This window comes from Hemitrygon akajei, chromosome 20 (genome assembly GCF_048418815.1).
Source record: "Hemitrygon akajei chromosome 20, sHemAka1.3, whole genome shotgun sequence".
Lineage (NCBI taxonomy): Eukaryota > Metazoa > Chordata > Chondrichthyes > Myliobatiformes > Dasyatidae > Hemitrygon > Hemitrygon akajei.
Window position 1 is genome coordinate 69,312,774 of NC_133143.1, and position 16,021 is coordinate 69,328,794.

The 16,021-nt window shown below is 38.6% G+C and overlaps 1 protein-coding gene across 2 annotated transcripts in view; it reads left to right on the top strand.

Annotated features, from left to right (window-relative positions):
• The window catches only part of LOC140713905 (zinc finger protein 385D-like), a 677,526-nt gene that overhangs the window by 357,766 nt on the left and 303,739 nt on the right, over positions 1 to 16,021 (top strand). The gene's annotated exons all lie outside the window — the stretch shown is intronic.

Consider the following 16,021-nt stretch of genomic DNA (forward strand, 5'->3'; position numbering starts at 1 on the left):
TTCAAACGTCTGACAGATTACAGTTACTGATTCACAGAAGTCTGACAGATTACATTTCCTGATTCACTCAACACTGAGAGAATACAATTACTGATTCACAAAACACTGATGGATTACAGTTACTAATTCACACAATACTGAGAGATTACAGTTCCTGATTCACACAACACTGAGAGATTACAGTTACTGATTCACACAACAGTGAGTGATTACAGTTCCTGATTCACACAACAGTGAGTGATTACAGTTCCTGATTCACACAACACTGACAGATTACAGTTACTAATTCACACTATACTGAGAGATTACAGTTCCTGATTCACACAACACTGAGAGATTACAGTTCCTGATTCACACAACACTGAGAGATTACTGTCATTGATTCACATTACACTGACAGAGTACATTTCCTGATTCACACAACACAGACAGATTACAGTTCCTGATTCACACAACACTGACAGATTACAGTTACTGATTCAAACGTCTGACAGATTACAGTTACTGATTCACAGAAGTCTGACAGATTACATTTCCTGATTCACTCAACACTGAGAGAATACAATTACTGATTCACAAAACACTGATGGATTACAGTTACTAATTCACACAATACTGAGAGATTACAGTTCCTGATTCACACAACACTGAGAGATTACAGTTACTGATTCACACAACAGTGAGTGATTACAGTTCCTGATTCACACAACAGTGAGTGATTACAGTTCCTGATTCACACAACACTGACAGATTACAGTTCCTCATTCACACAACACTGAGAGATTACAGTTCCTGATTCACAGAACACTGAGTGATTACAGTTCCTGATGCACAGAACACTCACAGATTACAGTTCCTGATTCACACAAATCTGACAGATTACGGTTCCTGATTCATACAACACTGAGAGATTACAGTTCCTCATTCACACAAAACTGAGAGATTACAGTTACTGATTCCCATAACACTGACGGATTACAATTACTGATTCACACGAGACTGAGAGATTACAGTTCCTGATTCACACAACACTGACAGATTACATTTCCTGATTCACACAACACTGAGAGATTACATTTCCTGATTCACACAACACTGAGAGATTACAGTTACTGATTCACACAAGTCTGACAGATTACAGTTCCTGATTCATGCAATACTGACAGATTACAGTTCCTGATTCACACAACACTGAGAGATTACTGTTCCTGATTCACAGAACACTGACAGATTACAGTTCCTGATTCACACAACACTGACAGATTACAGTTCCTGATTCACACAACACTGACAGATTACAGTTACTGATTCACAGAACACTGTCAGATTACAGTTCCTGATTCACACAACACTGACAGATTACAGTTCCTGATTCATACAACACTGACAGATTACAGTTCCTGATTCACACCATACTGAGAGTTTACTGTTACTGATTGACACACTGAGAGATCACAGTTCCTGATTCACACAACACTGACAGATTTCAGTTCCTCATTCACACAACACTGAGAGATTACAGTTCCTGATTCACACAACACTGATGGATTACTGTTACTGATTCACGCAACACGGACCGATTACAGTTACTGATTCGCACAACACTGACAAAATACTGTTACTGATTCACACAACGCTGAGAGATTACTGTCATTGATTCACATAACACTGATAGATTACATTTCCTGATTCACACAACACTGACGGATTACAGTTCCTGATTCACACAACACTGACAGATTACAGTTACTGATTCACACAAGTCTGACAGATTACATTTCCTGATTCACACAACACTGAGAGAATACAGTTACTGATTCACAAAACACTGATGGATTACAGTTACTAATTCCTACAATACTGAGAGATTACATTTCCTGATTCACACAACACGGAGTGATTACAGTTCCTGATTCAGACGACACTGAGTGATTACAGTTACTGATTCACACAACACTGACAGATTACATTTCCTGATTCACACAAGTCTGACAGATTACATTTCCTGATTCACACAACACTGAGAGATTACTGTCATTGATTCACATAACACTGACAGAGTACATTACCTGATTCACACAACACTGACAGATTACAGTTCCTGATTCACACAACACTGAGAGATTACAGTTACTGATTCACACATGTCTGACAGATTACATTTCCTGATTCAGTCAACACTGAGAGAATACAGTTACTGATTCACAAAACACTGATGGATTACAGTTACTAATTCACACTATACTGAGAGATTACAGTTCCTGATTCACACAACACTGAGAGATTACAGTTACTGATTCACACAACAGTGAGTGATTACAGTTCCTGATTCACACAACACTGTCAGATTACAGTTCCTGATTCACACAACACTGACAGATTACAGTTCCTCATTCACACAACACTGAGAGATTACAGTTCCTGATTCACAGAACACTGAGTGATTACAGTTCCTGATGCACAGAACACTCACAGATTACAGTTCCTGATCCACACAACACTGAGAGCTTACAGTTACTGATTCACACAACACTGAGAGATTACAGTTCCTGATTCACACAACACTGAGAGATTACAGTTACTGATTCACACAAATCTGACAGATTACAGTTTCTGATTCATACAACACTGTGAGATTACAGTTCCTGATTCACACAAAACTGAGAGATTACAATTACTGATTCACACGAGACTAAGAGATTACAGTTCCTGATTCACACAACACTGACAGATTACATTTCCTGATTCACACAACACTGAGAGATTACATTTCCTGATTCACACAACACTGAGAGATTACAGTTACTGATTCACACAAGTCTGACAGATTACAGTTCCTGATTCATGCAATACTGACAGATTACAGTTCCTGATTCACACAACACTGAGAGATTACAGTTCCTGATTCACAGAACACTGACAGATTACAGTTCCTGATTCACACAACACTGACAGATTACAGTTCCTGATTCACACAACACTGAGAGATTACAGTTACTGATTCACAGAACACTGACAGATTACAGTTCCTGATTCACACAACACTGACAGATTACAGTTCCTGATTCATACAACACTGACAGATTACAGTTCCTGATTCACACCATACTGAGAGTTTACTGTTACTGATTGACACACTGAGAGATCACAGTTCCTGATTCACACAACACTGACAGATTTCAGTTCCTCATTCACACAACACTGAGAGATTACAGTTCCTGATTCACACAACACTGATGGATTACAGTCACTGATTCACGCAACACTGACCGATTACAGTTACTGATTTACACAACACTGACAAAATACTGTTACTGATTCACACAACGCTGTGAGAATACAGTTACTGATTCACAAAACACTGATGGATTACAGTTACTAATTCACACAATACTGAGAGATTACAGTTCCTGATTCACACAACACTGAGAGATTACAGTTCCTGATTCACACAACACTGAGAGATTACTGTCATTGATTCACACAACACTGACAGATTACAGTTCCTGATTCACACAACACTGAGAGATTACAGTTACTGATTCAGACAAGTCTGACAGATTACATTTCCTGATTCACACAACACTGAGAGAATACAGTTACTGATTCACAAAACACTGATGGATTACAGTTACTAATTCACACAATACTGAGAGATTACAGTTCCTGATTCACACAACACTGAGAGATTACAGTTCCTGATTCAGACGACACTGAGTGATTACAGTTACTGATTCACACAACACTGACAGATTACATTTCCTGATTCACACATGTCTGACAGATTACATTTCCTGATTCACACAACACTGACAGATTACAGTTCCTGATTCACACAACACTGAGAGATTACAGTTACTGATTCACACGTCTGACAGATTACAGTTACTGATTCACAGAAGTCTGACAGATTACATTTCCTGTTTCACTCAACACTGAGAGAATACAGTTACTGATTCCCAAAACACTGATGGATTACATTTACTAATTCACACAATACTGAGAGATTACAGTTCCTGATTCACACAACACTGAGAGATTACAGTTACTGATTCACACAACAGTGAGTGATTACAGTTCCTGATTCACACAACACTGACAGATTACAGTTCCTGATTCACACAACACTGACAGATTACAGTTCCTCATTCACACAACACTGAGAGATTACAGTTCCTGATTCACAGAACACTGAGTGATTACAGTTCCCGATGCACAGAACACTCACAGATTACAGTTCCTGATTCACACAACACTGAGAGCTTACAGTTACTGATTCACACAAATCTGACAGATTACGGTTCCTGATTCATACAACACTGAGAGATTACAGTTCCTGATTCACACAAAACTGAGAGATTACAGTTACTGATTCACACAACACTGACAGATTACAGTTCCTGATTCACACAACACTGAGAGATTACAGTTCCTGATTCACACAACACTGAGAGATTACAGTTACTGATTCACACAAGTCTGACAGATTACAGTTCCTGATTCATGCAATACTGACAGATTACAGTTCCTTATTCACACAACACTGAGAGATTACAGTTCCTGATTCACAGAACACTGACTGATTACAGTTCCTGATTCACACAACACTGACAGATTACAGTTCCTGATTCACACAACACTGAGAGATTACAGTTACTGATTCACAGAACACTGACAGATTACAGTTCCTGATTCACACAACACTGACAGATTACAGTTCCTGATTCATACAACACTGACAGATTACAGTTCCTGATTCACACAACACTGACAGATTACAGTTCCTGATTCACACAAGTCTGACAGATTACATTTCCTGATTCACACAACACTGAGAGATTACTGTCATTGATTCACATAACACTGACAGAGTACATTACCTGATTCACACAACACTGACAGATTACAGTTCCTGATTCACACAACACTGAGAGATTACAGTTACTGATTCACACATGTCTGACAGATTACATTTCCTGATTCAGTCAACACTGAGAGAATACAGTTACTGATTCACAAAACACTGATGGATTACAGTTACTAATTCACACTATACTGAGAGATTACAGTTCCTGATTCACACAACACTGAGAGATTACAGTTACTGATTCACACAACAGTGAGTGATTACAGTTCCTGATTCACACAACACTGTCAGATTACAGTTCCTGATTCACACAACACTGACAGATTACAGTTCCTCATTCACACAACACTGAGAGATTACAGTTCCTGATTCACAGAACACTGAGTGATTACAGTTCCTGATGCACAGAACACTCACAGATTACAGTTCCTGATCCACACAACACTGAGAGCTTACAGTTACTGATTCACACAACACTGAGAGATTACAGTTCCTGATTCACACAACACTGAGAGATTACAGTTACTGATTCACACAAATCTGACAGATTACAGTTTCTGATTCATACAACACTGTGAGATTACAGTTCCTGATTCACACAAAACTGAGAGATTACAATTACTGATTCACACGAGACTAAGAGATTACAGTTCCTGATTCACACAACACTGACAGATTACATTTCCTGATTCACACAACACTGAGAGATTACATTTCCTGATTCACACAACACTGAGAGATTACAGTTACTGATTCACACAAGTCTGACAGATTACAGTTCCTGATTCATGCAATACTGACAGATTACAGTTCCTGATTCACACAACACTGAGAGATTACAGTTCCTGATTCACAGAACACTGACAGATTACAGTTCCTGATTCACACAACACTGACAGATTACAGTTCCTGATTCACACAACACTGAGAGATTACAGTTACTGATTCACAGAACACTGACAGATTACAGTTCCTGATTCACACAACACTGACAGATTACAGTTCCTGATTCATACAACACTGACAGATTACAGTTCCTGATTCACACCATACTGAGAGTTTACTGTTACTGATTGACACACTGAGAGATCACAGTTCCTGATTCACACAACACTGACAGATTTCAGTTCCTCATTCACACAACACTGAGAGATTACAGTTCCTGATTCACACAACACTGATGGATTACAGTCACTGATTCACGCAACACTGACCGATTACAGTTACTGATTTACACAACACTGACAAAATACTGTTACTGATTCACACAACGCTGTGAGAATACAGTTACTGATTCACAAAACACTGATGGATTACAGTTACTAATTCACACAATACTGAGAGATTACAGTTCCTGATTCACACAACACTGAGAGATTACAGTTCCTGATTCACACAACACTGAGAGATTACTGTCATTGATTCACACAACACTGACAGATTACAGTTCCTGATTCACACAACACTGAGAGATTACAGTTACTGATTCAGACAAGTCTGACAGATTACATTTCCTGATTCACACAACACTGAGAGAATACAGTTACTGATTCACAAAACACTGATGGATTACAGTTACTAATTCACACAATACTGAGAGATTACAGTTCCTGATTCACACAACACTGAGAGATTACAGTTACTGATTCACACAACAGTGAGTGATTACAGTTCCTGATTCACACAACAGTGAGTGATTACAGTTCCTGATTCACACAACACTGACAGATTACAGTTACTAATTCACACTATACTGAGAGATTACAGTTCCTGATTCACACAACACTGAGAGATTACAGTTCCTGATTCACACAACACTGAGAGATTACTGTCATTGATTCACATTACACTGACAGAGTACATTTCCTGATTCACACAACACAGACAGATTACAGTTCCTGATTCACACAACACTGACAGATTACAGTTACTGATTCAAACGTCTGACAGATTACAGTTACTGATTCACAGAAGTCTGACAGATTACATTTCCTGATTCACTCAACACTGAGAGAATACAATTACTGATTCACAAAACACTGATGGATTACAGTTACTAATTCACACAATACTGAGAGATTACAGTTCCTGATTCACACAACACTGAGAGATTACAGTTACTGATTCACACAACAGTGAGTGATTACAGTTCCTGATTCACACAACAGTGAGTGATTACAGTTCCTGATTCACACAACACTGACAGATTACAGTTCCTCATTCACACAACACTGAGAGATTACAGTTCCTGATTCACAGAACACTGAGTGATTACAGTTCCTGATGCACAGAACACTCACAGATTACAGTTCCTGATTCACACAAATCTGACAGATTACGGTTCCTGATTCATACAACACTGAGAGATTACAGTTCCTCATTCACACAAAACTGAGAGATTACAGTTACTGATTCCCATAACACTGACGGATTACAATTACTGATTCACACGAGACTGAGAGATTACAGTTCCTGATTCACACAACACTGACAGATTACATTTCCTGATTCACACATGTCTGACAGATTACATTTCCTGATTCACACAACACTGACAGATTACAGTTCCTGATTCACACAACACTGACAGATTACAGTTACTGATTCAAACGTCTGACAGATTACAGTTACTGATTCACAGAAGTCTGACAGATTACATTTCCTGATTCACTCAACACTGAGAGAATACAATTACTGATTCACAAAACACTGATGGATTACAGTTACTAATTCACACAATACTGAGAGATTACAGTTCCTGATTCACACAACACTGAGAGATTACAGTTACTGATTCACACAACAGTGAGTGATTACAGTTCCTGATTCACACAACAGTGAGTGATTACAGTTCCTGATTCACACAACACTGACAGATTACAGTTACTAATTCACACTATACTGAGAGATTACAGTTCCTGATTCACACAACACTGAGAGATTACAGTTCCTGATTCACACAACACTGAGAGATTACTGTCATTGATTCACATTACACTGACAGAGTACATTTCCTGATTCACACAACACAGACAGATTACAGTTCCTGATTCACACAACACTGACAGATTACAGTTACTGATTCAAACGTCTGACAGATTACAGTTACTGATTCACAGAAGTCTGACAGATTACATTTCCTGATTCACTCAACACTGAGAGAATACAATTACTGATTCACAAAACACTGATGGATTACAGTTACTAATTCACACAATACTGAGAGATTACAGTTCCTGATTCACACAACACTGAGAGATTACAGTTACTGATTCACACAACAGTGAGTGATTACAGTTCCTGATTCACACAACAGTGAGTGATTACAGTTCCTGATTCACACAACACTGACAGATTACAGTTCCTCATTCACACAACACTGAGAGATTACAGTTCCTGATTCACAGAACACTGAGTGATTACAGTTCCTGATGCACAGAACACTCACAGATTACAGTTCCTGATTCACACAAATCTGACAGATTACGGTTCCTGATTCATACAACACTGAGAGATTACAGTTCCTCATTCACACAAAACTGAGAGATTACAGTTACTGATTCCCATAACACTGACGGATTACAATTACTGATTCACACGAGACTGAGAGATTACAGTTCCTGATTCACACAACACTGACAGATTACATTTCCTGATTCACACAACACTGAGAGATTACATTTCCTGATTCACACAACACTGAGAGATTACAGTTACTGATTCACACAAGTCTGACAGATTACAGTTCCTGATTCATGCAATACTGACAGATTACAGTTCCTGATTCACACAACACTGAGAGATTACTGTTCCTGATTCACAGAACACTGACAGATTACAGTTCCTGATTCACACAACACTGACAGATTACAGTTCCTGATTCACACAACACTGACAGATTACAGTTACTGATTCACAGAACACTGTCAGATTACAGTTCCTGATTCACACAACACTGACAGATTACAGTTCCTGATTCATACAACACTGACAGATTACAGTTCCTGATTCACACCATACTGAGAGTTTACTGTTACTGATTGACACACTGAGAGATCACAGTTCCTGATTCACACAACACTGACAGATTTCAGTTCCTCATTCACACAACACTGAGAGATTACAGTTCCTGATTCACACAACACTGATGGATTACTGTTACTGATTCACGCAACACGGACCGATTACAGTTACTGATTCGCACAACACTGACAAAATACTGTTACTGATTCACACAACGCTGAGAGATTACTGTCATTGATTCACATAACACTGATAGATTACATTTCCTGATTCACACAACACTGACGGATTACAGTTCCTGATTCACACAACACTGACAGATTACAGTTACTGATTCACACAAGTCTGACAGATTACATTTCCTGATTCACACAACACTGAGAGAATACAGTTACTGATTCACAAAACACTGATGGATTACAGTTACTAATTCCTACAATACTGAGAGATTACATTTCCTGATTCACACAACACGGAGTGATTACAGTTCCTGATTCAGACGACACTGAGTGATTACAGTTACTGATTCACACAACACTGACAGATTACATTTCCTGATTCACACAAGTCTGACAGATTACATTTCCTGATTCACACAACACTGAGAGATTACTGTCATTGATTCACATAACACTGACAGAGTACATTACCTGATTCACACAACACTGACAGATTACAGTTCCTGATTCACACAACACTGAGAGATTACAGTTACTGATTCACACATGTCTGACAGATTACATTTCCTGATTCAGTCAACACTGAGAGAATACAGTTACTGATTCACAAAACACTGATGGATTACAGTTACTAATTCACACTATACTGAGAGATTACAGTTCCTGATTCACACAACACTGAGAGATTACAGTTACTGATTCACACAACAGTGAGTGATTACAGTTCCTGATTCACACAACACTGTCAGATTACAGTTCCTGATTCACACAACACTGACAGATTACAGTTCCTCATTCACACAACACTGAGAGATTACAGTTCCTGATTCACAGAACACTGAGTGATTACAGTTCCTGATGCACAGAACACTCACAGATTACAGTTCCTGATCCACACAACACTGAGAGCTTACAGTTACTGATTCACACAACACTGAGAGATTACAGTTCCTGATTCACACAACACTGAGAGATTACAGTTACTGATTCACACAAATCTGACAGATTACAGTTTCTGATTCATACAACACTGTGAGATTACAGTTCCTGATTCACACAAAACTGAGAGATTACAATTACTGATTCACACGAGACTAAGAGATTACAGTTCCTGATTCACACAACACTGACAGATTACATTTCCTGATTCACACAACACTGAGAGATTACATTTCCTGATTCACACAACACTGAGAGATTACAGTTACTGATTCACACAAGTCTGACAGATTACAGTTCCTGATTCATGCAATACTGACAGATTACAGTTCCTGATTCACACAACACTGAGAGATTACAGTTCCTGATTCACAGAACACTGACAGATTACAGTTCCTGATTCACACAACACTGACAGATTACAGTTCCTGATTCACACAACACTGAGAGATTACAGTTACTGATTCACAGAACACTGACAGATTACAGTTCCTGATTCACACAACACTGACAGATTACAGTTCCTGATTCATACAACACTGACAGATTACAGTTCCTGATTCACACCATACTGAGAGTTTACTGTTACTGATTGACACACTGAGAGATCACAGTTCCTGATTCACACAACACTGACAGATTTCAGTTCCTCATTCACACAACACTGAGAGATTACAGTTCCTGATTCACACAACACTGATGGATTACAGTCACTGATTCACGCAACACTGACCGATTACAGTTACTGATTTACACAACACTGACAAAATACTGTTACTGATTCACACAACGCTGTGAGAATACAGTTACTGATTCACAAAACACTGATGGATTACAGTTACTAATTCACACAATACTGAGAGATTACAGTTCCTGATTCACACAACACTGAGAGATTACAGTTCCTGATTCACACAACACTGAGAGATTACTGTCATTGATTCACACAACACTGACAGATTACAGTTCCTGATTCACACAACACTGAGAGATTACAGTTACTGATTCAGACAAGTCTGACAGATTACATTTCCTGATTCACACAACACTGAGAGAATACAGTTACTGATTCACAAAACACTGATGGATTACAGTTACTAATTCACACAATACTGAGAGATTACAGTTCCTGATTCACACAACACTGAGAGATTACAGTTCCTGATTCAGACGACACTGAGTGATTACAGTTACTGATTCACACAACACTGACAGATTACATTTCCTGATTCACACATGTCTGACAGATTACATTTCCTGATTCACACAACACTGACAGATTACAGTTCCTGATTCACACAACACTGAGAGATTACAGTTACTGATTCACACGTCTGACAGATTACAGTTACTGATTCACAGAAGTCTGACAGATTACATTTCCTGTTTCACTCAACACTGAGAGAATACAGTTACTGATTCCCAAAACACTGATGGATTACATTTACTAATTCACACAATACTGAGAGATTACAGTTCCTGATTCACACAACACTGAGAGATTACAGTTACTGATTCACACAACAGTGAGTGATTACAGTTCCTGATTCACACAACACTGACAGATTACAGTTCCTGATTCACACAACACTGACAGATTACAGTTCCTCATTCACACAACACTGAGAGATTACAGTTCCTGATTCACAGAACACTGAGTGATTACAGTTCCCGATGCACAGAACACTCACAGATTACAGTTCCTGATTCACACAACACTGAGAGCTTACAGTTACTGATTCACACAAATCTGACAGATTACGGTTCCTGATTCATACAACACTGAGAGATTACAGTTCCTGATTCACACAAAACTGAGAGATTACAGTTACTGATTCACACAACACTGACAGATTACAGTTCCTGATTCACACAACACTGAGAGATTACAGTTCCTGATTCACACAACACTGAGAGATTACAGTTACTGATTCACACAAGTCTGACAGATTACAGTTCCTGATTCATGCAATACTGACAGATTACAGTTCCTTATTCACACAACACTGAGAGATTACAGTTCCTGATTCACAGAACACTGACTGATTACAGTTCCTGATTCACACAACACTGACAGATTACAGTTCCTGATTCACACAACACTGAGAGATTACAGTTACTGATTCACAGAACACTGACAGATTACAGTTCCTGATTCACACAACACTGACAGATTACAGTTCCTGATTCATACAACACTGACAGATTACAGTTCCTGATTCACACCATACTGAGAGTTTACTGTTACTGATTGACACACTGAGAGATCACAGTTCCTGATTCACACAACACTGACAGATTTCAGTTCCTGATTCACACAACACTGAGAGATTACAGTTCCTGATTCACACAACACTGATGGATTACAGTTACTGATTCACGCAACACTGACCGATTACAGTTACTGATTCACACAACACTGACAAAATACTGTTACTGATTCACACAACGCTGAGAGATTACAATTCCTGATTCACACGACACTCAGAGATTACAGTTCCTGATTCAGACGACACTCAGTGATTACAGTTACTGATTCACACAACACTGACAGATTACAGTTCCTGATTCAAACAACACTGAGAGATTACAGTTCCTGATTCACACAAGTCTGACAGATTACAGTTACTGATTCACACAAGTCTGACAGATTACATTTCCTGATTCACACAACACTGAGAGATTACTATCATTGATTCACATAACACTGACCGATTACATTTCCTGATTCACACAACACTGACAGATTACATTTCCTGATTCACACAACATTGAGAGATTACAGTTCCTGATTCACACAACACTGAGAGATTACTGTCATTGATTCACATAACACTGACAGATTACAGTTCCTGATTCACACAACACTGAGAGATTACAGTTCCTGATTCACACAAGTCTGACAGATTACAGTTACTGATTCACACAAGTCTGACAGATTACATTTCCTGATTCACACAACACTGAGAGATTACTGTCATTGATTCACATAACACTGACAGAGTACATTTCCTGATTTACACAACACTGACAAATTACAGTTCCTGATTCACACAACACTGAGAGATTACAATTACTGATTCACACAAATCTGACAGATTACAGTTACTGATTCACACAAGTCTGACAGATTACATTTCCTGATTCACACAACACTGAGAGAATACAGTTACTGATTCACAAAACACTGATGGATTACAGTTACTAATTCACACAATACTGAGAGATTACAGTTCCTGATTCACACAACACTGAGAGATTACAGTTCCTGATTCACACAACACTGAGAGATTACTGTCATTGATTCACACAACACTGACAGATTACAGTTCCTGATTCACACAACACTGAGAGATTACAGTTACTGATTCAGACAAGTCTGACAGATTACATTTCCTGATTCACACAACACTGAGAGAATACAGTTACTGATTCACAAAACACTGATGGATTACAGTTACTAATTCACACAATACTGAGAGATTACAGTTCCTGATTCACACAACACTGAGAGATTACAGTTCCTGATTCAGACGACACTGAGTGATTACAGTTACTGATTCACACAACACTGACAGATTACATTTCCTGATTCACACATGTCTGACAGATTACATTTCCTGATTCACACAACACTGACAGATTACAGTTCCTGATTCACACAACACTGAGAGATTACAGTTACTGATTCACACGTCTGTCAGATTACAGTTACTGATTCACAGAAGTCTGACAGATTACATTTCCTGTTTCACTCAACACTGAGAGAATACAGTTACTGATTCACAAAACACTGATGGATTACATTTACTAATTCACACAATACTGAGAGATTACAGTTCCTGATTCACACAACACTGAGAGATTACAGTTACTGATTCACACAACAGTGAGTGATTACAGTTCCTGATTCACACAACACTGACAGATTACAGTTCCTGATTCACACAACACTGACAGATTACAGTTCCTCATTCACACAACACTGAGAGATTACAGTTCCTGATTCACAGAACACTGAGTGATTACAGTTCCCGATGCACAGAACACTCACAGATTACAGTTCCTGATTCACACAACACTGAGAGCTTACAGTTACTGATTCACACAAATCTGACAGATTACGGTTCCTGATTCATACAACACTGAGAGATTACAGTTCCTGATTCACACAAAACTGAGAGATTACAGTTACTGATTCACACAACACTGACAGATTACAGTTCCTGATTCACACAACACTGAGAGATTACAGTTCCTGATTCACACAACACTGAGAGATTACAGTTACTGATTCACACAAGTCTGACAGATTACAGTTCCTGATTCATGCAATACTGACAGATTACAGTTCCTTATTCACACAACACTGAGAGATTACAGTTCCTGATTCACAGAACACTGACTGATTACAGTTCCTGATTCACACAACACTGACAGATTACAGTTCCTGATTCACACAACACTGAGAGATTACAGTTACTGATTCACAGAACACTGACAGATTACAGTTCCTGATTCACACAACACTGACAGATTACAGTTCCTGATTCATACAACACTGACAGATTACAGTTCCTGATTCACACCATACTGAGAGTTTACTGTTACTGATTGACACACTGAGAGATCACAGTTCCTGATTCACACAACACTGACAGATTTCAGTTCCTGATTCACACAACACTGAGAGATTACAGTTCCTGATTCACACAACACTGATGGATTACAGTTACTGATTCACGCAACACTGACCGATTACAGTTACTGATTCACACAACACTGACAAAATACTGTTACTGATTCACACAACGCTGAGAGATTACAATTCCTGATTCACACGACACTCAGAGATTACAGTTCCTGATTCAGACGACACTCAGTGATTACAGTTACTGATTCACACAACACTGACAGATTACAGTTCCTGATTCAAACAACACTGAGAGATTACAGTTCCTGATTCACACAAGTCTGACAGATTACAGTTACTGATTCACACAAGTCTGACAGATTACATTTCCTGATTCACACAACACTGAGAGATTACTATCATTGATTCACATAACACTGACCGATTACATTTCCTGATTCACACAACACTGACAGATTACATTTCCTGATTCACACAACATTGAGAGATTACAGTTCCTGATTCACACAACACTGAGAGATTACTGTCATTGATTCACATAACACTGACAGATTACAGTTCCTGATTCACACAACACTGAGAGATTACAGTTCCTGATTCACACAAGTCTGACAGATTACAGTTACTGATTCACACAAGTCTGACAGATTACATTTCCTGATTCACACAACACTGAGAGATTACTGTCATTGATTCACATAACACTGACAGAGTACATTTCCTGATTTACACAACACTGACAAATTACAGTTCCTGATTCACACAACACTGAGAGATTACAATTACTGATTCACACAAATCTGACAGATTACAGTTACTGATTCACACAAGTCTGACAGATTACATTTCCTGATTCACACAACACTGAGAGAATACAGTTACTGATTCACAAAACACTGATGGATTACAGTTACTAATTCACACAATACTGAGAGATTACAGTTCCTGATTCACACAACACTGAGAGATTACAGTTCCTGATTCACACAACACTGAGAGATTACAGTTCCTGATTCACACAACACTGAGAGATTACAGTTCCTGATTCAGACAACACTGAGAGATTACAGTTACTGTTTCACACAACACTGAGAGATTACAGTTCCTGATTCACACAACACTGAGAGATTACAGTTCCTGATTCACACAACACTGAGAGATTACAGTTACTGTTTCACACAAGTCTGACAGATTACAGTTACTGATTCACATAAATCTGACAGATTACATTTCCTGATTCACACAACGCTGAGAGATTACAGTTTGGGAAACAGTGTGGAGAGTGCTAGAGTAAATGGAGGAAAGTCAGTAAATGTGAGAAAGAGAGATATTTTGTCTGAAAGGGAAACAGAATTGAAG